Source organism: Pongo abelii, chromosome 2 (assembly GCF_028885655.2).
Source record: "Pongo abelii isolate AG06213 chromosome 2, NHGRI_mPonAbe1-v2.0_pri, whole genome shotgun sequence".
In the NCBI taxonomy this organism is placed as follows: domain Eukaryota; kingdom Metazoa; phylum Chordata; class Mammalia; order Primates; family Hominidae; genus Pongo; species Pongo abelii.
Window position 1 is genome coordinate 162,013,237 of NC_085928.1, and position 23,873 is coordinate 162,037,109.

A 23,873-nucleotide genomic window follows, 5' to 3' on the forward strand; every position below is an offset into this window, starting at 1 on the left:
TTTCTTGCTTTATTTTTAGCTTTTAAAGGGAAAAAAATTAAAAAAACTTTTTGGGAAAAAAATTCACTACATATGGATATAAATAACCTGAATGGAGGATACTTGCGGAGCGGTGGGTGGGGGTGTGTGTGTGTATGATGGGTAGGGGAGAGAGATCAGCAGCATCTTAAGTGAACAATACAAAACACCTCTTCAGTGTTATGAGTTTGTGGCAGCTGTTATTTAGCGCCCCCTTCCTTTTCTTTTCTTTTTTTTTCCCCTGCCTCTATTTTCAGGCAGTAATCTGTGAAGACACCTCTTCTAATATGAGATCATTGTTGGCCTTACTGTCAGTTTAGGTCTTCTTTTTTTCACCCGTTTGTTTTCTTTTCAATATTAATTTAATTCCTTAAATGGTTTCCCCTTGTTGAAATTAAGGCTATTAGCTTACTACCACATTGAAGCCCTTTAATTTCAATGGCCAAAAATGCAACTTAATTTTTAAAAATGAAGGAAAATGTTTACTAATAGCGGAACAAAATGAAAAATATTGATCTTTGATAGTGTTTATTAAGGATGCTTTTTATTTTTAGTAAACTTTATTTTTATTGATATTTCATTTAACATAATTTCAGAGTAGCTCTGTGCTGTAAGATGAGCAAAAGAACAGATACCCTAAATCTCAAAGAGCTTTTTCTTTCGTGTTTTTCTTCTGAGTAGGGCATGAGGTTTCAGATTCCCCAGCGTCGACATCTATTATTTTCTACCTTGAGATTTTACCTATAGATACAGAAAGAGGAGATAAAAAGGCTGGGCATGGTTGCTCATCCCTGTAATCTCAGCAATTTGGGACGTCAAGACTGGAGGATTGCCTGAGGCTATAAGACCAGCCTGGGCAATATAGCAAGACATTGTCTCTTCAAAAATAAAGAAACGAACAACAGCAGCAGCAAAAAACTGGGCATGGTAGCAGGCACCTGTAGTCCTAGTTACTCAGGAGACTGAGGCAGAAGTATTGCTTGAGCCCAGGAGGTCGAGGCTGCAGGCACCACTGCACCCCAGCCTGGGCAATAAAGTGAGCCCTTGTCTCAAAAAGAAGGCGGCAAGATATTATCAACATGCAAAAACTGAACAATAGTAATCTCTTGTGGTGTATACTTGCCACCTCTGTAAGATTGTAATGACGATGACTGAGTTTTTTCCTGCCAAGTTCAGTTCCGTTTTTTTTTAAATTTAAGTAAAATATCAGACTATGAATTTATAGACTTATTTCTCAGAGTATATTAAAAATAGTGGAAGTTGGGAGATTTTTAATTCTTCATGAGTCCAAGCTGACACACAGCTACAACTGACAGGATCTGTTCACCATACATACTTCCAAGTTTAGAAACTATGAGCAGTCACCTGCAACTAAACCCACAAGCATAAGTGTTCCAGAGTGATAGAATCTTATTCGCATAATACCTAGCAGGATCCCAGATGTAAACGGGAAAACGCAAATGTTCCTTTGGATTCTGTGACAGCTGAGAAGCATCCAGGCCTGCTAACTCACTGAAGAAGAATCCAGCAGAACGGGACTGGACAGAACCTACTTTTGCATAACCACTGATCCCACCTAAAGCAGCCAGTGCTGCATAGACAAAGCCAAGCCAGTATAAAGGCACCTGTGGGCCAGGGTCCTTCTGCATTGTTCTCTTCTAATTCTCTCCAGACAGGAGACTGCAGCAGGCCTGCATCTATGCCACTTTGCTGAAGGTCTGGGTGAATTGATGAGGGGACACAAACTGAAGGATGCTTATTTTTTAAAACGAAAAGATGTTTAACAAAGCATTTTATTCATACATGAAAACATTCAAGTTTATTCCCTCTAGACTTCAAAGTATAACTAAATGAAATGTTTTGAAGTGCATTAAAATGGGTAATTCTTTCATATGTAAAAACAGAAAAGTAAAATTTTCATGCTTTTGTTAACATTTATAGTGAGTTTATAATTTTTTTAAATGTGTGGCACAGTCTCAAGCTAGTGGTTAGCATTATTTGCAAGTTTGTCTATAGAGTGCATTTTTTCTTTTCTATTTCTAGAACTCTTAAATTCCCTTGGGACAAGAAATGAAACAAATATAAGAATGTAAATTATGAATTCTCTTTCTTGGAAGTTCAATTTTAAAAAATAGTTTAAGTACTTTTGGAGTGGGAATTTAGAACACTTATTTCACAAACAGTATGAAGTACTTAATCGCTGTAAGTATTAGAAGTGAGTGTTAATTCTCAAAATAAGGTCTCAATCCCAGTCATAATTTCTATAAGAATTTCTGCCATCACTCTGTTCATAAGACTAGTACTGCTCAATTCCCATTGTTTCCTCTCTCCCTTCTGTTCTGTTCTGTTTTTGGAGAGCATGGGAGCTGTCCATACCAGTAGGCAATGAGGAGAATATTTATAATTGAGATTGAGTAATGTCAAATATAAGCCTTTTATGATACAATTATTTCCTTTGTTGTAATAAATTTCTCAGCCTCATTAGGCATATCCATGTAGAAAATAAATTTAAAAATAAGGTGTGTACAGAGCAGCTAAAAGAGATGACAAAAATAGGGATGAGCCCAGATAGTGACATTTTTGATACTTTAAGGGAGTGTTCCACTTCAAAAACAAAATATTCCTGTTTATTATTTTTAGGTGGAAATAAAAGCTCACTGAATCAGAATTATTCAAAATTAAAATGATCTCTTTAGTTAATGGTAGTAATGTATGGATTACCTATTATCTTCAGTCCCATTGCAATGATTATTTTATTTATTTTTCACAAAAACACCTTGAGGTAGTTAGCATTATTTCACTTATACAAGTGAGGAAACTGATACCAAGAGAAACTTGGCCTCACAGCTGGACACAAGATTCAAACTCAGGAAGTGTGGCTCCAGAGTCCACCCATCCTTAGAGGTCCTTGTTAGTTGTAAATCTGGTAGTGAGTGCCAGTTCTCAAATCAGTCCTAACCCTTTTCATAGCCTGGTACCAGCAAGGGGATTCTGTCTGCACCTCCTTCCAACTCAATTTTGGGTTGCCATTCACTTGCTGGCTATTTGACCTATCCTCTCTCAGCAATAATCCCACCCTGTCTAAAATATGAATAATATTATCTCCTTCTCAGGGTTTTTATGAAGATTTAATTTTAAGAGACAGAGTATGCCAAGCACTTAGCACAATGGCTAGCATATAGAAAATAGCCAATAAATTGTTGATGTTATTATGTAATGTTCCCAGGGTCACACAACTAGAAAAAGATTGAGTCAGAATTCAGGCCCAACTCTGTCTTACTAGAAAACTAAACAAAACACACACACACACACACACACACACACACACTTTCCACAAACAACAGGACCTACAAAGCAAAACTCATGCTCTTTCTGGATTATAACACTACCTCTCAACTCTAACCATAACTTTTATGATGAGTAAATAAGGATGTCATGTATATGCTGAAGGGATAAGTAGCATAGTTTAGTGGCTTAGGGCAAACTTTCAAATTGAGGCTTCCATTGTGTGACAGTAGGCAAGTTAACCCCTCTGAGGTTTGTTAACTACATATATTAAACTAAAAACAGTATCAGTGTATTGCATTGTCATGGATAATAAATATTAATACAATTAAAGAGCTCCAATAAATGTTGGCTTTTAGTAATTGATATAGATATAAATGTTTCTTTAAAAATATATTCACAAAATTGGGATGCATAGTTAGTGAAATCATAAACGTGTAAAGTCTTAGAGATGGATGGCATCTTAGCAGATGATCTTCCGTTTTTGAACAGTCTGTATGCTTTCCCTGTCAAATCCATTTAACCTCTCTGAAAGGTCAGTGGAGAAGGGGGAAGAAGACATCAGAGATCAGGACTGACCCAAATATGAGGTGGTTATACTTCCAGAGATGTGGGCACGTTTTCTCAGTCTTGGCTTGGTGTCAGTGACTAGCATTGGAACACCAGATGGTGGAAATAATCCCTGTTAAGCAGATGATGGGATTATCAATCTTGTGTTCTTTCTCTTTTGAAGCAGAACCCACACCAACAGTTGGGACTCCAGTCCTGAAGAGAGAGAGAGTTACCTGGACTGAGTTGAATGCCAGAGTTTAACCTTGAATGCTAGTCACAGCAGGGACTTCTTGAATTCTTGGAGCTCAAGTGTCTGGCCTGCCTTACTAGATTCTGAAGACCTTGAGGTTGAGAATGTGTATCGTAATATTTATTTGCAACTTTAGAACAGTGTCTGGGAAATAGTGGGCACCCAATGCATGTTTGATAATTAAATAAGAGCATAAGATCCAGAAATGGTACAGAAGATCTTGTTTAAGGATCCCAAGCCATCAAAGGGATTAGAAATCGAGGCTGCAGTGCAGAAAGCATAGGATGTCCTGGGGATGGGGGTGGGTGCCATGGATCTGAGGGTGCATAACCTTTGTAATGACGAGTTTAGGAACTCGGTAAACTGAAACTGTCAGTGTAGCCTATTCAATAAATGTAGGAATAAAGTGTTCCAAATTGTTTAAAAAATGTTGTAAGCAGATGACATATTTAAAGAATTGAAAGCCATTGGAATCCATTTATATTAGTTTTTCATACAGTGAAAAATAATATTTCTGGCACTAGAAACTCAATTTGGTACCAGAGACTTGAGGAAGAATGTATTTATAAATGTGTCATTGATTTATTCCCTTATAAATAAGTTATTAAAATAGGGTTTATGTTTATAATATTATAAAATTGTAATTTGTATGTATGAATGTTAAGAACTTACATGGATGATGGGGGAAGTAAGAGTGGAAGTGTAAAAGATGACATTTTTTGGGGGGTGACTGGTATAACTTTGAGGTTTGTTTTTTTAACTATAATTTTACTACTTGTTTGATACATTTTTCCCAGAAATATGGTGAAAACATCTTTCAGTCAGAATCTAAGTTAAAAAACATAAAACATAGTAAAAAGAACAAAGAGAATTTACTATGCTCGGTCTATTGAGACAACAAAGGAAACCACAAAGCACAAACTCATACTTTTTTTCGGACTATAACACTACCTCTCAGCCCTAACGGTGCCTTCTCTGATAAATAAGTCAGGATGCCATGCGTACTAATGGGAGATGTAGCAGAGTTTAGTGGTTGCCACAAAGGTGATTTTAGGTAGTCCTAACAGGTATTGCAGTGATTTGGCATGGTATATTAAAAGCCAGACACACTGGTACGTATTAAAACCCTGGATATTGTGTGCTGGCACCTGAAGGAAGGTTGTTTAGAAAACTTAAACTGAGAGTAAAACTCAAACCAAGTGTTTCCGTGAACTTTGTGTCTTCTTAATTTGAAAAAGGCCATGTATTACACCAGTGCTCCTGTCAGTGTGGAACTTTCTGGTTTCTCAAGAACAGTCTCTTAAATCAAGCAATAAGTTAATATTACACATTTAAACATTTTCGTTTAAAAAACATACATTGTTGTGAAAGTAAAATATTAAGTGTAGAGAGAAATTATCACTTACACGTGTACCTTATTTTGTAGAATATAGAGTCCATTTGTGCTATTATTATTTTCAGATGTGCCTGTAAAGTGGCTTCTTTTGCTGTTCTTCTCTTCCCGCTCTCTTTGTATATGCAAATGTACACACAGATGGAAAGGCACACAAAGACACACAGACACCCATGCTTTTGCTTTTACTGTAAAAGAGTCATACTAGGATAGAAATTACATGACATTAATTCTCTATAATTCTCTGTTTCTTTGCTTTCATGGCTATGTATGCCTGAATTGTATGTAGGTCTAGCATACCATTTGGGCATGAAAACATTGTTTTACTTCACTTACCCTGGGAGACTTTTTTTTTTCCTAAATTCCTAATGCCTGTTTTTAATTTATTTCAGCAATTCACTATGGGAGTTTTAATTAGGTAGTATGTTTGGGATACTATTGAAGCAGTGTGTATTAACTACCAAAAGTTAAACTCATCGTAAAACCCTTTACACATGAAATAGCTTAGATACCTTGAGTACCAGCTTTTCTTTTCCCTGCCCTTATCCTGGATGTGTCCTTGGCAGTTTAATCTGCTTTATTTTACCCCTTTAAAAGCGTAAGATGGAATGGCTCAAATAAAATCAGTGGGATCTCTCCCTGAGGAGAATTTTGTCATCAGAAATAAAAGTGACAACACCAAGAGGGAAAGTGTTATAAATAAAGTGAGTGGTGTTTGGTAATCATCACCATTCTTGATTTCCTATGTGGAAATAGGACTTTGATATATGCATTTTTTAAAGCATCTTGCAATTTAAAAAATTACACATGGAACAAGCCAAATAAATATTTTTAAAATACTGTTTTTATTTAGAGAGACAGCTGTATAAACTGCTCTGTGTATGTGTAAAACATTGATAATACATTAGACATAATTTGCAGAAACTACTAATTTTCACATCATTTCCAAGTAGAATTGCAAAGGTACAGTACTGGTTTAGCTTTATGGTTAAAAGCATTGGCCCTAGAGCCAGATAACATGGGCTCAAACCCTAGTTCTGCCATTTACTGGTTGTGTTACCTTGGGTAGGTTACTTGACCTTTGTAAGCTTCAGATTTCTAATCTTTATTTAATGAGTTTTAATAATAATATAATAGGATTGCCTTGAGGATCAAATAAGTTAATAAACCACTTAGAACAGTGTTCAATAGGCTGGATTTTTGTTTGTTTGTTTGTTTGTTGCTATTCTTTTTGTGTTATGTTTTGTATCCAGCAGAAGTGGTTATTTAGCTTCCTATTTTATGAGGTAGGACTGATGGGAATTGACAGTCTTAGGAAAAGGTACAACTGTAAGTCAGTGGAAGTTTTTCCTAGTCAAGATGTCAAATGCCAGAGGTCAGATTCATGTGGCAGGATGGGGTCCAAACTGTACAAAAGCTTGGAGATGAATGAGGCGAGACAGCTAAGCATAAGACAAAAAACAACGTGAAGTTATGTTGTTGGGCAGTGTTTGCAGTAGTATAGTGCTGCTTTGGAAAACTTAGAAAATGATCCTCAACTGTGTCCACTCAAAATAGATTCTGCATCTCAATGTCATAGAGTCAGAAATTTCTACCAATATCTGTTTAAATCATCATTTATTTATATTCCTTAAATATTCATACCTTTCACATAAATGAGATACATTATTTTTAAAAATGCAGTTTTCCATCTTGATTTTTTTCCATATTGTCCCATTATTCTGAGAAGAGTTTATTTTATGAGAATTAAGTTATTATCTTACAGAATAAATCTGATTACTGACTAGATACAAGATAACCACATATTTTTCCTAGAATAATTTAATTCTGATTTTACTTATTTGTACCTTATATGACTATTTTCAGGTTAGAAAAATGTGTTCCTACAGTTTTGTTTTGAAGTTTACCTGGGCCATATGAAGCCACCATTATCATTTATATCAAAAATGAAGGTTATCTGTTGCCCAAGAGAAAAATACAGCATTCTCAATTTAAAACACTAAAATAGTGAGGGTTTCATAAGCTGTTTCAGTGATTTCTGACCTTGGGTTGGAAAGCTCTCATGTCTCAGTTACCTCAATGGGTATAGTGACATTGTCCCAGTCTGCATTACCAAATTGTTTCAAATCACGTTAATTTAAAAAAAAAAAAAACCAGGCATGGTGACTCACGCTTGTAATTGCAGCATTTTGGGAGGCTGCAGTGGGAGGATCACTTGAGTCCAGAAGGTGGAGACAAGCCTGGGCAACATAGTAAAGACCCTGTCTCTACAAAAATTTTTTTAAAAACGAAAATAAATAAATTATCTATATTGTATTTTCAGAGTTTAGGATTGAGAGATTGAGCTCATGCTTTTTAGTGTAATTATAATTTTGGAGCTATGCTGACATATTTGTAAACAAACACTTAGTGAAAACTCATATAACAATAGAACAGCCAACTATACTGTGTTAAGATTGCTACATGAGAAGAGTTCCCTTTAAAAAGGAAATTTCAACTCAGAGGAAAGTTTGATTTATGTTCATTATAAAACCAAAATTATTTTAAAATGTTTTCCACAAGTTGAAAAGTAACATGAAAAAAATGGATTATTTTAAAAGCATTAGTTGACACTTTTAAAAAAAATATTTTTATAGAACCTCAAAGTGAGTTAAAATTATACTTTTAGTCACTTTTAGGTTATATTTTTCATACCAAATGTATTTTAAATTTAGGTTTTATGTTTTTAAGTCTTCAAATAGGCCATTTTCTGCCTATTGCTCAAATATGTCGACCCTTATAGAGTCAGGTCAGTTTACACCGAAGGCTTTCAATGTGTTTGGCATTTTTAATGGAAGTCAGGAGCTTTACAACAAAGAAGACAGAAAATCATGTAAGAAGACAGTGGACAAAACACTGGACTTGGAGTCAGTTATTTGGCTTCCTATGACAGGTCCCCATTTGATCACCATGTTACTTTGTGTGTGTCATGTTTTCTCGGAAGCATACCCGCCGCCATCTTGACTCCTTGGTTGAACAAATCTAATAAAGATACTGCACAGCACAGTACTTTTTGTAAACTGATACTCATCTGTGTGAAATAATTCATTTATCTGAAAAGCAATATAAATGCATGTTTAAAAATATACTGTGAAAGTCAATATTTTTATGAATTCTGCTCATGAATCCCACAACTGTATGTTGTTCTCATGAACATTAAAATTGAAAATGTAATTATTGTTTTTATAAGGATGATTGGTAGTATAAATTTTAATCTTTTTAGAATAACAATGAGGTGGGTGAAAAGAATACAGATTTTTCCTCCAGGATGAGTCATAGATTTTAAAAATTAAGATGATATTTACCATTTAGTCTACAGTTTTGAGAATGATAGTTCTATTGCTTGAAAGAGTTTAGATACCTTCCAAAAGAGAAAAGGAATATAATGGGAGGAGAGATAGGCAACAGAAAACAAGCATCTGTCCCTTATGGAGAAAAATGTATTTTTAACAGATACTAGAGAATATAGAAGTTGCTATATCAACAAAAAATTTTTATTTGCTCAAACAGGTGGATAAGCCAATGTGTATTTACTGAATAAATGAGTGTGTGCTAGTGGAAATCAATGAGTGAGTGAATAAGTGAACAAGTAAATGGATAAACTCAGTAGGTAACACATTATTCTTCCTGTTTATTATTTTTAGGAAACAATACTTATTTTAAAGTACTACAAAGAATTCACTGAAAGAACCCTGGTGAAATTCCTCATTTTCTCTTGTGGTAATAGGCAGTTGTTATAGTACAATCATAATCTTTTGGTTGTAATTTATTATTATGTAGGTTGAATTACTCTACATTTACAGAGCTTTTGGGAATCAGGAGATGAGAAAACACAAATCATAAGCAAAAGGGCAGTTAGTACTATCCTAAAAATAAACATTGGCCCATGTAATCACATCCTAAATAAAATAAACTAAAGTGGGTTAAGAAAATTATAGTGGTTTAGAAGAATTTAGTGTGTTTTCTAGCCCCATTTTCATTTGATTTTGATAGTAATGATTATTAAAGGAAGACAGAGTACTTTGTACTTTTAACATTTAGCCGGCAGCAGCAATTGCAGCAATATCCAAAGTGTATTGAATGTCTTTGGTGTAGAAAAAGGCACTGGACTTGATATGATCGTAGAAGGTTTTTAAGTGCTTGAGAAAAAGGTTGGGGAAGCAGGTGAAATATGAGATTAGGGCTTGTTGGAAGTCTTAGGACATTACAGAGAGCATAATAAGTCTTGCTACCTCTTCGGAACAGAATGCATGGTTACAAAAATAAACTGAGGTGGAATTTGAAGAGAAGAGAAGAACTTTCGCTGACAGGGAAGCAAGATCAGGTTAGCAAAAGTTCTGGCTATCAAGACCTCTCCTGGGGCCCATTCCCTAAGAATGTATCCCTTGTGCTAAATAGAGTATGTATGTACAGGCACACTGTACATGTTTGAAATACTTGAATAACAGTTCTTCAGGGATTACTGTGTAATTATTTGTAGCTATTGCCTTTATTTATCTTAGTGCTGATTTATGGGGCTAGATTTTGACTTATGTTACCTACAATGTCTTGTTTCATAGTTTGAGAAAGTACATAAACAATATTGAAAAAAATTGTAAACATCAGTGGTGTTATTTAGTGAATAGAACATTTGGAAACATATCTTATTTTTAAAAGAATAGCTGAATGTGACATATCCATGGCATGTTAAAAAATGAAAAAAAATGGAAACTGACTTTGAACAGATTATTGAAATGCTAGTGTATGATTTTTCTGAGTTGCACTATAAAAAATTTTTACTCTTGCAACTACAGGAAGTCACTCAACTGGAAGTGCTGGATATAATTTCTGACTTATCTATTAGTCATCCTAATATTCAGAAAGTATTTAGTTCCTTTTTTTCATAGTGGTCCATCTTAAACAATAAAATTGCATAGCCCACTCAAAGATATTTCAGGAAAATTGAGGTGTTGCTTTCAAAAAAGTATTAAAAAGTGGGCACAGTAAATTGTGTGTGTGTGTGTGTGTGTGTGTGTGTGTTTTATTGCTACTGTTTTATCATTCATTTCTCATCACGTAGGTAGGAAGGTTAGCAGAAAATTACCTTGAGATTTATAGTTTGGGTGACTAGGCCTGGAGCATTGCCCTTTGCTAAGATAAGAAATATAGGTGTTAAAATTGATGTTTTCTCTTTCTTTTTAGGGAGAACATGTAATTGGTTTGGGAGGGTTGAATTTAAGGAAAAACATCTGAAACCCACTTACACAGAACTGATAGTGCTGTGATAGGAAGAAAATACCCAGAGAGAATGTACAGTAAGAAGAAGGAATCTAAAGACAAACCTTGGCGCATCTCTCTATAACCAGCAGTCAGAAAGGAGGGAAATCAAAAGAAAGTGTCAGAGAGTGAGTAGGTTAATACATAGCAGGTAAATGAGGATGGTGCTTTGCGAAGGCAAAAGAGAAAAACATTCAGAAAGTAACTAGTTATTCTACAGAGAAGACAAGAAATGAGAAAAAAATCACTCTAGCAGTTAAAAGGACACTAGTAATCTTTGAAAGCAGATGAGTAGAATTGGGAGAGGGGAGGTAGAATTCAGATTGTAAACCAGATTCCAAGAAGATGAGTCACTAGTAAATTGGGAGATAATGCATGAGGCCTCAACACATGTAGACAACTCTATAAAGAAATTCAATAATAATAAGAGAAGTGGGAGTCAGCTGAAGGATTCACCACAGAAGAGATTGTTGTAGAGCAGTGAGGGTTATTCCACTGCAGAATAGTGGAAGCATGTCTTTTTCACTAAGGGAAGGGGGAACAGTCAGTGGAGAGTGAAAGGATGAATGACAAATCGCTAAAATAGGGAAATATCAGAGAAGTTGAGAAGGGATTAAGAAAATGTGAGTTAGAGAGGTTGGCCTTGAATGGAAGATTGACCGAAAACTTCCTGAGAGGCAGAAATGAAGGTGCTTAGCCAGATTCCATTCCCTAATACTACCTTCATTTTGGTCATCCTTGTCATTTGGGTGGTTCCATGCCTTGGGTCCACACTCCTTTCTTTACTCTTTTTAAAAATATTTTATTTTGACTTTGACTTATAGACCCATCTCGATTGAATTTCATGAGGGCAGAGGACATGTTTTATCCATGCATGTGTTCTAATGTGTTTCAGTAACCCCCGAAGTCAGTTGTTCTTAGGGGAAGAAGTTTCATAGCCCTGCCTATCGATCATAGTACAAGGCTGATGACTAATTAGCTACCTAGATGAACCTCAAAAGCTGTTTCCAAAACAAATCCTCAATTTCTAATGAGTGGGGCAGATTATTATGTATCAGACTTTTTTTTTCCTGTTTTTGGTTAATAAAGTTACTGCATAACAAAACATAACTTAGAGTTCAGAAGTGGATATATCCAAAACCAGATAAAAGTTGTAACTAGAATTCATTGTAATAAGTAGAAACATTTAACTGAAAAAAATGAAAAGACAAAAATTTGCAAGGCAAATAGTTGTTAAATGCCATGGTTTATACCACTATTTATATCAAACAAATGAGATTTGATTATGTCATTATATTTTGTCTGATCCATACCGTAGGCACAAATCCCTTGATTAGAATAGTTGGATTGCATTTTCTGATTCTTACATAGCAAAAATAACTCTAAGCAAAAGTTAACTAAATGTTGTCTATGCCTCTCATGTAGAAAACATGTTTTATGTTAGTGTTTGTTTTATGGTTGCTATTTTTTCTGTAAGTTATAAGTTTTCAAGTTTTATTAAAGGTGTAATTTCACAGTTGGAGTATAATTGTCAAATCCTGACCCTTTTTACTTGTACATATATGATATAACAATTTTTTAAACACCTTTTTATGTGTAAACACTTACAGGAGGGGTTTTAAGGTAGTGGGCTTGAAGTCAGAATGCTAGTGTGTTGAATTCTGGCCTCAGGAATCACTAGCTATGCAATCAGATACAAGTTACTATAAGCTGTAGTTGTGTCATTTGTAACCCTGGGTTACTTAAAATTCTTTGCTGAAATGACTTTTAAGATATTTAAATGAAGTGAAACACCAAAAGCATGCAAACAGGGTCTAGCACATGATAAAGCCTTATTAAATGTTAGTTACTATTATGATATCTTCAGATTATATTTTGGAGATTCAAAAGTACTTAGTAAATGTCTAGCATTGCTCTAAGCATAAATTTGGTCTCTACTAATCCACTTTATTTATTTTTTTCACAAATGATCGATAATCTATTTTTCAAAGTAGAGTTAGACACAGAAACATTATGAACTGTCTACCATTTTTATGGCTTTAGACTCAACATTATATTTGAAGTGAAAAATTGTAGCTATTTTAATTCCTAAGTTATGTAAAGCTATAAAATGTGTTATGTTAGCCACTTGATTTTATTCCTTCTGAAAATACTTTGTTTTATTTCTCTTCAGAAGGAAAAATAGAAAGATAAGACAGTAAATTTAGGATGAGCAAAATATGGCCAATGACAACTTTCATGTATTCATTTTTTCATGTTTTAAAAATCATTACTATCACTAATCACTTAAAACACTGGTTGATTATGACTATTGTACAGTTGCACAGACATCTTGTTTTCTTCTAGAGAGTCCCAGGAAAGCATGAGAACATCATTTAACTACACTAGAATTGTAAATTAAAACACAATTTTATCCTGCCCCACTTCTCTAGGGCTGCCTTGAACCACTCTTTAGTGTAGACTCTCCTGTCCAACCTCCCCGGAGTTTTTAAAACACATCGCCCTGTCTCAAATGCCTGTCTTCACACAATTTTCTTTTCATAAAAATTTTCCCACCCTGGTTTTTTTTGCTGTTGTTGTTTTTTTTGGTTGTTGTTGTTTTTAAACTTACGATTCATCCTTTTAGACTCAATACCAGAGACAGCTCCTCTAGGGAGTCTCCCTTGATCCCCTCCATATCCTAAGCTGTGGGAAATGTCTCTGTTAGTAACCCATATCAGTTTCTGTTGCAATCATTTACTGACCTGAGTCCTCTGGGATGCAGCAGAGACAGATCATTTGCCCTGGATGTACCGTGGCTAACACTGTTGTGTCAGTGCTCACTTAGTGTTGGTTGAATGACTGCATGCAAGAATAGCTGTTTTAATTTGGACATTAGGCTAAGTTTTATCCTTATTTGTTAGGGAGGTGCATGGATGTAAACTTCTTGGATTATGTAGTATGTTATGAAATGAACTTGTTTAAGTCTATTTTATGATGAATAGTTTACAAACGTAGAAACAACACTTGTAGTAAACTCTCTTAAAATTAAATCCAGACAGATTTAAACTGTGTGTATCAGATATAATTTTTTATCTTTTATATGAGAGTACAAAAGTCAGAGTACTCTGTGATCAGCGAACAAAAACACACCTCAATCTCAGAAGCTTATCCTAGCAAAGGTGTCTTTCTTTCTCCTGTAAAGTCAATGGTTTACTCTTTCATCCAGCTACTCAGGAATCCAAGCTTACTCTGCCTTCCTCTGATGTGTGGCTTCCAAAGTGGCTGAGGCTGTGGCAGAGAGAGATGGGAAAAGAACATTGGTTTCCAAGGATTTCTTCTGGGAAATCAAACCACCATTTACGCTTAGTGTCTTTTGGCTAGAATAATGTGCCACCAACTTAATGCAACAGAGGCTGAAAAGGTTGCCTTTTAGAGCAGGCAGGCAGAGGAAATAGTGCGTAGGAATTGACCAAGCCACTAGGTGATTTGTCTCCTTTTTTGTGTTTCTATTTTTTATTTAATTTTTTTTTTGATACTCGAGGGCCTGGATGAATGGTGTGAGGTAGATACCACTGGGTAAATTCAAGTATAAAACATAAATTCTATACTAATTATCAAGCCCTTGTCATATCTTAGGCATATTAATTATTGAAGAAGAGTCTATCTCAACAAATCCTTTTTTTTTTTTTTTTTTTTTGTTTGGCTTATAGTCCATTTTGAAAATGTGGTAGACATTTTAAAACATAGTGCACATCAGCATGTAACCTCAAAATCTGGCATGCAAATTCAGAGGTTCACAAAATCTCTGCAGCCCACCCACTGTAGCCTTCCCAGAGTTAAGAGCACCTGGCCTGTGCTACATGGATTGGTGAAATATTAGAAAAGATGAGAGAAAATCAGTATGAGCATAAATTTTATCTTCTTTTTGGTGAGTACTTTGAAAGAAAATTAGGATCTAATCCCCCAGTTTAAGTGAAAGAGGTAATTTGGTTGCTACCTGATAGAGATTCATTGAAGGAGAAAGAAGTAGACAGTAGACAAAATTGTTGTTGAAAGTATAATCAAGAGTCAGGCATCCAATTGAGGTCTGAACAATAGCTTTTATTCATGTTCTCTCACCAGTCTGTGTTATATGAAGCTTTAATGATATTTGATGATTGAATTCATTTTTTAAAATAGCTGCATTGCAGAGAAGTGGTTTGCTATTAAAATATTACGTACCTTAGGAGACTGAGGTGGAAGGATTACTTGAGCCCAGGAGTTTGAGACAAGCCTGGGTAACATAGCAAGACCCCATCTCTAAAAAAAATAATAATAATAACTGAGCATGGTGGCTTCCGCCTGTGGTCCCTGCTACTTGGGAGGCTGAGGCAGAAGGATCACTTGATGCCATGAAGTGGAGGCTGCTGTGAGGCGTGGTGGTGCCATGGCCCTCCAGCCTGGGTAACAAAGCAAAACATGCCTCTTTAAAAAAAAAAAAATTACGTACTTGAGTTTGGATCATACAGATTAATGAAAGAACTACAAAAGATTTTTACTGCTTAATTCTGTATTTGGGGTCTCTTCATTTTTAAAAATAATAAAGCAATTTGCTTTATCTTACATTGGGGTTTTATATTCCCAATTATTTCACCTTAATTTTACAATTTTTACTATATGAAAAAACAAACAAAAAAACTGCCCTGAGGCCTTTGGTTTATATAGAATAAAATAGGGCACATATTGTTGTGTAAGGAAAGTAAATACCAACTTAGCATGTTTAATCATGTTGTAGAATTATGTATTTTCAGAGATAAATACTTGTTACTTAATGTCGGTTTTATGGATGAGGAAATTGAAATTCAGTGTTTAAATGATTCCCCCTTAGTATTTGCTTCTATAGAAATTTTTACCTGTTTTCACTCTGGTTTCTCTTCAGCTCGTGTAAACCTTTTGCCTTTTACTAAAGAAATTTTTACCTATTTTCAGCTGTTTTCTCAGTGTATTGTAATTATTTCATCAAAAGTTGAATCTCCTTACCAAACTTGGGTACTACTGAAAGGCAGAAATTTCTGTTATTCATCATTATTCTTCCAGAGCTTGGCATTTTTTTTTTATGTTCAATACATTGAGTGAAGAAATGAGCAAACAATTAAAAGAAAGTATGAAAAAAAAATCATAAGTGAGATCCAGTCTCTGCCCAAATGCCTGAGAAGCAAAATAGCAACATGATTGGTGCTGGGACTCCAGAGCCAGGCTTCTTATCAGCTTGACTTCGTACTGTCTTGGTCAACTTGGCAATTGATATTATCTATCTTATAGTGTTGTTATGAGAATTAAATGAGTTAGTATACACAAATGTCTAGAGCAGTGCTTGCATCCAGTTTAATTTGGCTTTACAAATTTAAACCTGCAAGGATTATGTAATTAGACATACATAAATTTTACACTAAAATAAAAATCAGAGTGAATGTAATTTGACATCAGTTGAATAAAATGAAGCAAAATATCTTTGGTTTATTACTGTGTATTTGGTAATCCTAGAAATTGATACAATTTGCATTTTAGTTTAAGTGCATGTTATTTAAGTAACATTTAAGTTTTATAAGATCATGGAATTAACCATTTTTTCATATTTTTCCATTGTCAAATGAGCATTCAATTAGAAAAGTGTAATTTTTTATTAGTATGCAACAGATATGACACAGCTAGGCTAAACCAAATTATTAGATATAGTCCAGAATTTAGATGATTATACTGAATATTAGTATTCATTTACTGTACTACTGAAGAGTCAACATTTCAAAGCTAATTATGAAAATTATCTAGTAAGTGTGTGACTTTTTCCCCAAGAATGATTTCGTCTGCTTCCACCAATTTCAGTATTCTAGTTGATAGAGTCAAAATCATAGCATGCAGAAGCAGCACAAGATATCATGTGCAACATGTGCTGTGCCAAGTCAGTAAACAGCCATCATAGGAGTGGCCAGCGTGGCCTTATACCTTACTAGAACACAGAGAAAAAAGAGCCTGCTTTTTAAAGAGAAAGGCAAAATTGCTTCTGGCCTCCATTTCACAACACTGTTTCTCATGGGAAGAAGCAAGAATTCCAGAATCGTGTGAAATTTTCATGGTTTTATGAAATCATTCTCTGACTCATTAAAATGCATGCTAAGAAAAAAAATCTTTCTAACTTATGCTTTATGCTCAGATGCAATTTTAATAGTCTCAAACTAAGATAAACAGATACCCCAGCACACTTTTAATTTTAAAAAAAAGAGCCCGAAAAACTTATTACTCTATTCTTTCCTGAGATTGACTAGAATTAGTACTTTTCACAGTTTTTATGTGCCACCAATAGCACTAAACTTTTTAAAGGGTATTGTCTCTATAAAATATATTGACCAGACTCTGCTTCTTAAACAGTGGAATACTAGAATGTGTTACAGAGGTGAGGAAGCTTCTAGTAATCCAAGTTTGCCTGACAAAGTCCACTCTTTAAAATGTCCTGATTTATTTATTTGAGACAGAATCTCACTTGGTCGCTGGAGTGCAGTGGCACAATCTCAGCTCACTGCAACCTCCACCTCCTGGAATCAAATGATTCTCGTGTCTCAGCCTCCCTAGTAGCTGGGATTACAGGTTCGCACCACCACTCCCAGCTAATTTTTAGTAGAGACCGGGTTTCACCATGTTGGTCAGGCTGGTCTCGAACTCCTGACCTCGTGATCTGCCCACCTCGGCCTCCCAAAGTGCTGGGATTACAGGCCTGAGCCACCACACCTGGCCCTCCTTTTTCTTTTTTAAAATGATAAAAAATACAGTTACTTTTATTCTGTATTCCAGAGGTGATCTGGACATATGTGTGTAGTTGTGTGTGTGTATGTATGTGTGTGTGTGTGTGTGTGTGTGTGCTTACTGTAACCCAGCTATATCTTAATGCAAAATCATGTGTTTCCCTTGTGGTATTACCATGCTTATAATATCAAATGTGGTGGGTCCTGTGGTAGAGAGGCAGTCTGGGAATGAGTAGACCTGATTTTAAACCCCCAAGTCACCATGCTATTGATGTAAATGTTGGTCTTCACTTTACTCATTTTCTCAACAGAGATCATGTCATCCTGAATTATAAAGCATGCCTTGCCCATCTCTCCAGGCTGCTGGGAGAATAAGAATAGAGAGCCCAGTATAGTACAAGCCCAGAGAGAACTTCAAGAGTGGTAGCTGTGGTTTGTGAATTATTAGCTACTATTCTTAATAGTGACACAAGGAAGGAGGCAGGATTCAGTTTTCAGAAGCCCACAGTTATAGTCAAGACCATTGCTACTCCTTAGTTATGTGATCTTTGAACAGACATTTTACATCTTAGAGCCAATTTTGGTATAGCTAAAACAAGGTAGTAGCATCTGCCATGATTACTTCAAATGACTGTTGTGAGTTGTATATAAAATAATACTGTTATGTAAATATAAATCATGGTAGCAGTTTTCCCATGCTTTCTTAGTACTACATTTCCAGTCCTGAGATGGAGTGTTGTAGGAGCAGGGAAATCAGCCACGGGTAGATGTGGGCAGGAATGGTTAAACACTACTGTTATTTCAGTAATGTGATAATTGGAGTTTTAAGGGTATGTGTGTGTGTTTTGGGAAAGTAGAGTGGAGCAGGAGAAAGGGTATGTAGACAACTGTGTTAGAGAAATTGAATCTCAGATGGTGAGTGTTTCATTTTCCCACCTTACTCTTGCTTCTTTAAGTTACTACTCCCACAGGACATTGGCTATAGACTGACATGAGTGAGTAAAGTTACTCATTAGGGGAATCTAAGCTTCAGTGAGATGATAATAAAGTGATTGAAGCACGGAGCTGTGAAGAGTTCGAAATAAGGTTGGCTCATGGCATGCATCATCAGCTTATCAGGACATGGATGGTGGCAGAGAAAGGAAGAGAACTCATTGAAATAAACCTGGGGATTTGAGGGGTCCATGGAGCAGAACACACTTGAAAAGGTCAAAATGAAGTTAGAAGGCTGTGTGTGTGTGTATCTGTGTCTGTGTGTGTATAAATTAAGGAATGAGTATGCTTGTAGGACGTATTTAAGAAAAAGGGGGTTTGTTAATTTTAGTCTTCTAAATTTTACACACTACATCAGTGAGGTCAGTTTCAGGCATCCCATGAAGAGCCAAACGTGTATAAAGAGAGATTTTTTAAGCTTAAAAGACAAATTATGATTTCTGAAGTTTTGAAGTCATATAAAAGTTTATTCACTTCTTGTAAATATGTTATTATCTTTGATTACTGATATTTTATTAAAGGTACTTCTCATTTTTATTCGTATTTAAACATAAATGTGTTGATGAAGATAGTGATGGTAATGTTAAATCATTGGCTTCTTGAGAATTGTGTAGTCCTGGTATGTGAAAGAAAAAAAGAATAAATGGTAAGTGACTCATTAGGATAAAGGATAGAAAAGAGAGCAAGAAATATTTGAAAAATATGTATTTCATTTACTGTTAAATATCCAGTTCAATTAGTTTTCCCTGCAAATAGATCTATTTCCTTTGCTGTTAAGGAGAATGAATTGAGATATCCAACTGATGACATTCTGTTTTTTCATTTTTCCTTTTATTCATGTTGCTAAAGCATGCTTTGCTTCTTCCCTGATTATGGATTACATAAGGAAGCACTAGTTTAACTATCTTTTCTAAAAAAGTAACTAAGTGATCCACATCAGTTAACCTCCGAATTACAAAAGAAATGTTGTGGACACTATTATTATTATTATTATTGTTATTATTTTAATAGAGATGGGATCTCACTATGTTGCCCAGGCTGGTCTCAAACTCCTGGGCTCAAGTGATCCTCCCACCTTGGCCTCCTAAAGTGCTGGAATTACAGGTATGGGCCACCGTGCCCAGCCTCATCTGGTTTTTAAAGTAATAAATACACATGCTTTAGGAAGATATCAGTTGCTTAAAAGTACATTAACAGTTAATTTCCCTTGAAGGGGAAACAGTTTGACTCATTCAGAAGCCAGATTTACTGCTTATGAACAATGACTAATTATTTCCCTGAAGATTAAAACCTTATATCCCTGAAATAACACAATTTAAGTTTGTATGCCTATTCTATTATTTGAGTTTAACTACATGTATAAGCAAGAAGTTGTTTTTGCATTCTTCTTTGCTGTCACTAGCAGAAGAAACTGTATGTATTTTGACCTAGTAAGTTTCAAGTCATTTGATTTAAAAGGAGAATCCAAATGGATTTGCTTATCAGCAGATTGCCAAACTAAAATTTAAAAAATAGTATCTCCATTTTTCATGTAATTTTTATTTGAATATTATTCAAGTCTAAAATTCCATCTATTATTTATCACACAATTCTTAGTTGACTCCTGACTGTCTAGGTGAGATGGATCCAGTGATATACTGGTAAATGTTTACCAACGTGCTCTTCTGGGGGTGGGGAAGGAGACACTGATTTGTCACGTTTGCTGATTTCTGTGGTGCAGACACTAATATCACAGACTTAAAGCTACCTAAGTGAAATCACTAAATGTGGAGTTAAGAAGAGATGCTCTCAATCAGCTATTGCCAGCCAGTGTAAGCTGGCTCCTGCACATTGCTGGAGAGGCTGAGATTTGAGAATCCCAGGATTTTCATTCTGGGATTAGAGAGAAGAGCATAATGAAAGATAAGGGATGGTTCTAGATATCTCTGATGGTGTTAATGAATGTGATTGCTACATGTGAGCGTAGGTGCTCCAGGCCCCTTCTTCTATTCAAATAGAAAATTCCTCAGTGATTCATAGTGGTTTTAAAAGCTAGGAGAGAGTTCAGACATTAGGTAAATCATCCCTGTTTTATGGTGCCTGTCTTTTCTTCATCTGCAGTTAGACCAGTCTCACTATAAAACACAAAGCACAATAATACACAGAAGCTATTTACAAGTGAGATTTAAAAATTATACTTACTGCCTTTTGAAAACGTTGAGCTTTTTCCTCTCTGTTCAGCTTTGCCCAGGATACCTGTTAGACAAGTCTTCGGTATATTCTTTTGGCTTTGTCATGTCAACCACATACCTTGGCTATGTCTCTGATGATTTCCAAATGTTTAATCATCTTAATTTATGATATCCTTGTTCTGTCACTTTTTTAGTATCCTCAGCCTAACTTGTCTTGAATAGGTCTTTGGTCTGTGCTTATAATCAGGTTAGTGGTCCTGTCGTTTTTCCCTCCTCCAATAAATCTTTCATATTTTAAAGGAAAAGCAGCTTCCTTGTTAAACCAATCATAACAGAAGCCCCACACCCTTATCCCAAACCTTCGTGGTTAAGATTAATGATAGCTGAAAATCATATACCCATTTAATAATTGTCTTGGTAATGTTAATAAAAATTTTAATTGTTTTCATTGAAAAAAATCAAATATGAACAATCCCTCCCTGCCTATGCCATTTAGGTCACTTACTCATCCTGGAATCCCCTGATGTTCTTCCTGTCCCCATCTCTCTCTGTCCTTTAAGACTCATCTCAGGAATCATCCTTTCCATGATGGCTTCTCTAGTTAACTCCCTCCGCTCCCAGGCCTGATTGGGGGTTCTTCTCCTATGCTTCTTCTTAGGGCTCCCGTAGAACTCTGTTGACCCTTCATTGAGTAGTTCTACATGTATTATATCTGCTGTCATTTTCTCCCCAGCTTTTATTTTGAAAAAAAATTAAACCCACCAAAAGTTGTAATACTAGTATAATAATACCATATACCATTCAAGTAGATTTTCCAGTTGTTAACATTTTGCTGACACTCTCTGTCATATACATTTTTCTGAATCTTTAAAGGAAATAAGTTGTGCGTATCCATTCCTTTTGTTAGTCAACTTTATCTAGATTTTGCTATTCTTAGGTTAATTATACTTAATAATTTTTGAAGATTTATTTCCTGATTTATTCATTCATCAAATATGTATTAAGCAGCTATTATGTAACAGATGCTAAAGCCTTGAAGGTTTCAATGTGTACATAGCCTCATTACAGGATATTTTAGATGTATATGATATAATTATGACCAGATCAGATGAGGAATAAAATATTACCATTGTAAGTGTAGAAAAAAAACCATATACCCAGATCTATGAAAGTGTCATCACTGATTCATCATTGATTTGTTCAGTCACCAGTTGTCTACTCTGTGCTGTTCTGTGTTAGGTACTGCCAGAGACTGTGGGTATATATTTGAGGCTTCTTACCCTTAAATAATCTAATCTCACATGAGAGACAGAATATTATCCAAGAAAGCAGTGGAGTATGAACATCAATGGAGTTCCCATGGTTCTATGGAAACAGAAGACAGAGAGGCAGGCAAATCTTCCTGTGTAGTTCCAGTGATGCTTAGATAGTAATTTGAAGGATAAGTAGAAGGAATAAACTAGGTAGATAAAGAGACAGAAGACATACGAGATTGAGGCACTATTATATTTCAAGTCAAGGAAGCATGAAAAAGATACAAGATGTTCCAGAAACTGGTAGTGGTTTAATACAATGGGAGGGGCAAATGCTAAGGGGCAATGATGAGAAAAGGAAAGACACAGGGCTAGAGGGTTAGGCCCAGGTTATGAGGGACTTTGTGAGTTGAGCGGAAGAGTTTAAAAGCTATGGTAAACCCCTGAATGATTCAGATGGATAATGATAGATACCAGATTTGTGTTTTTAATAAGGTTACCCTGAAAAAGATTGTGGAACAAAATTGATCTTGATGTCTTGATAGTTTTAATTTAGGGAGATTAAATCTTGCTTTAATAGGAGCTAACTCAAATATTAAAAGCTATTCAAAGGTGATTACTGTACATTTAATAAATTATCCAGGTTATTGATGCCTCAGCCAATTTATCTTACCTAAGAATTTTGTTTTCTTCCACATTGTTTTCTTCTAAGGAAACCAGTATTTAAAATTTTAAAAATGTGTTGCTCTCAGCAAGGAGTTAGTAGTTTCTGCAGCTAATATTGCTGCCTGAAAGACAGAAAGAGGGAAAGGAGTTGCTATAATTAGACACCTGGCTTTGTAAGAGGACTAGATGTCATTTAAAGCATTTTATTTCTTGCTGCAAAACTCTTTCTGTTGAGTAAATGAGTAGGAATTAATCAATGACAACATGACAGTGATTCTGGAGGTTTTATAATTGATGTAATGTTTTTGTTTATTGGATCAATTAAGCCTGATTGACTTGCAGATTGCAGCAGCTCTGACAAAGCACCCATTGCTTGTAACATTTCAATTCTGTGTGCTCACTGCAGTGCGGATCCACTGGCGGGATCATCAGGCTGCAGGGATCTTGTCAGAGATAGCACTAATAGGGGTGGTTTGTGCAGATGTTAAAAGTCATATGATGTAGACTCAAAAAAGTTACCTAGCTGTATTAGTTTAATACTTTGTTTTAACAGTTTTACACTCCTACAGTCAGATAGCATAGTTCATACTCTAATACACCAAAAGAGCTTACTAGTTTGATTTCTGAAGGATGTCAGATTGTTAAATTTCCATGTAGTCTAGGGTTTCTTAGCCTCAGCACTATTGTCATCTTGGACCCGATAAATATTTGTTGTAGAGGGGTGTCCTGTGCATTGTAGAATGCTTAGCAGCATCTCTGGCCTCTACCTGCTAGTAACAGTTTTCCCCCAACCTCCAGATGTGACAACCAAACATATCTCTGGGTATTGCCAAATGTCCCGTGGTAGGCAAAAGTGCCCCTGATTGAGAACCATAGTTGCAGACATTTAACAGTTAAAGTAAAACAAAAAAGTAGTTCACTTAACCTTTCCATGGGCTAATTGTATTTATTTATTTAAAAATCTATATTGATACATCTGTACTTATAGAGATATAGATAAATGTTTGGCACTTTGCTAAGTACTCAAAGTTGGGGAGTATTTTATAGAATGAACAGATCTGAAAGATCCATGCAATTGGCTAAATTAATGTGTGTGTGAAGTTTCCATGTTTTTAAAATTAAGATAGGCAGGAAACTAAATCACAGAAATGGGTATCAAATAAAATAGATGTTCTATTTAAAAATTCTATGTTTTGACATAATAATAGGAGAAATAGAATTGCATATGTAAGAACATCA

General features: G+C 35.3%; 1 protein-coding gene across 50 annotated transcripts in view; it reads left to right on the plus strand.

The window, feature by feature from the left end:
• MBNL1 (muscleblind like splicing regulator 1) overlaps window positions 1-23,873 on the plus strand; it is a 218,437-nt gene that overhangs the window by 92,468 nt on the left and 102,096 nt on the right. The window lies entirely within an intron of this gene.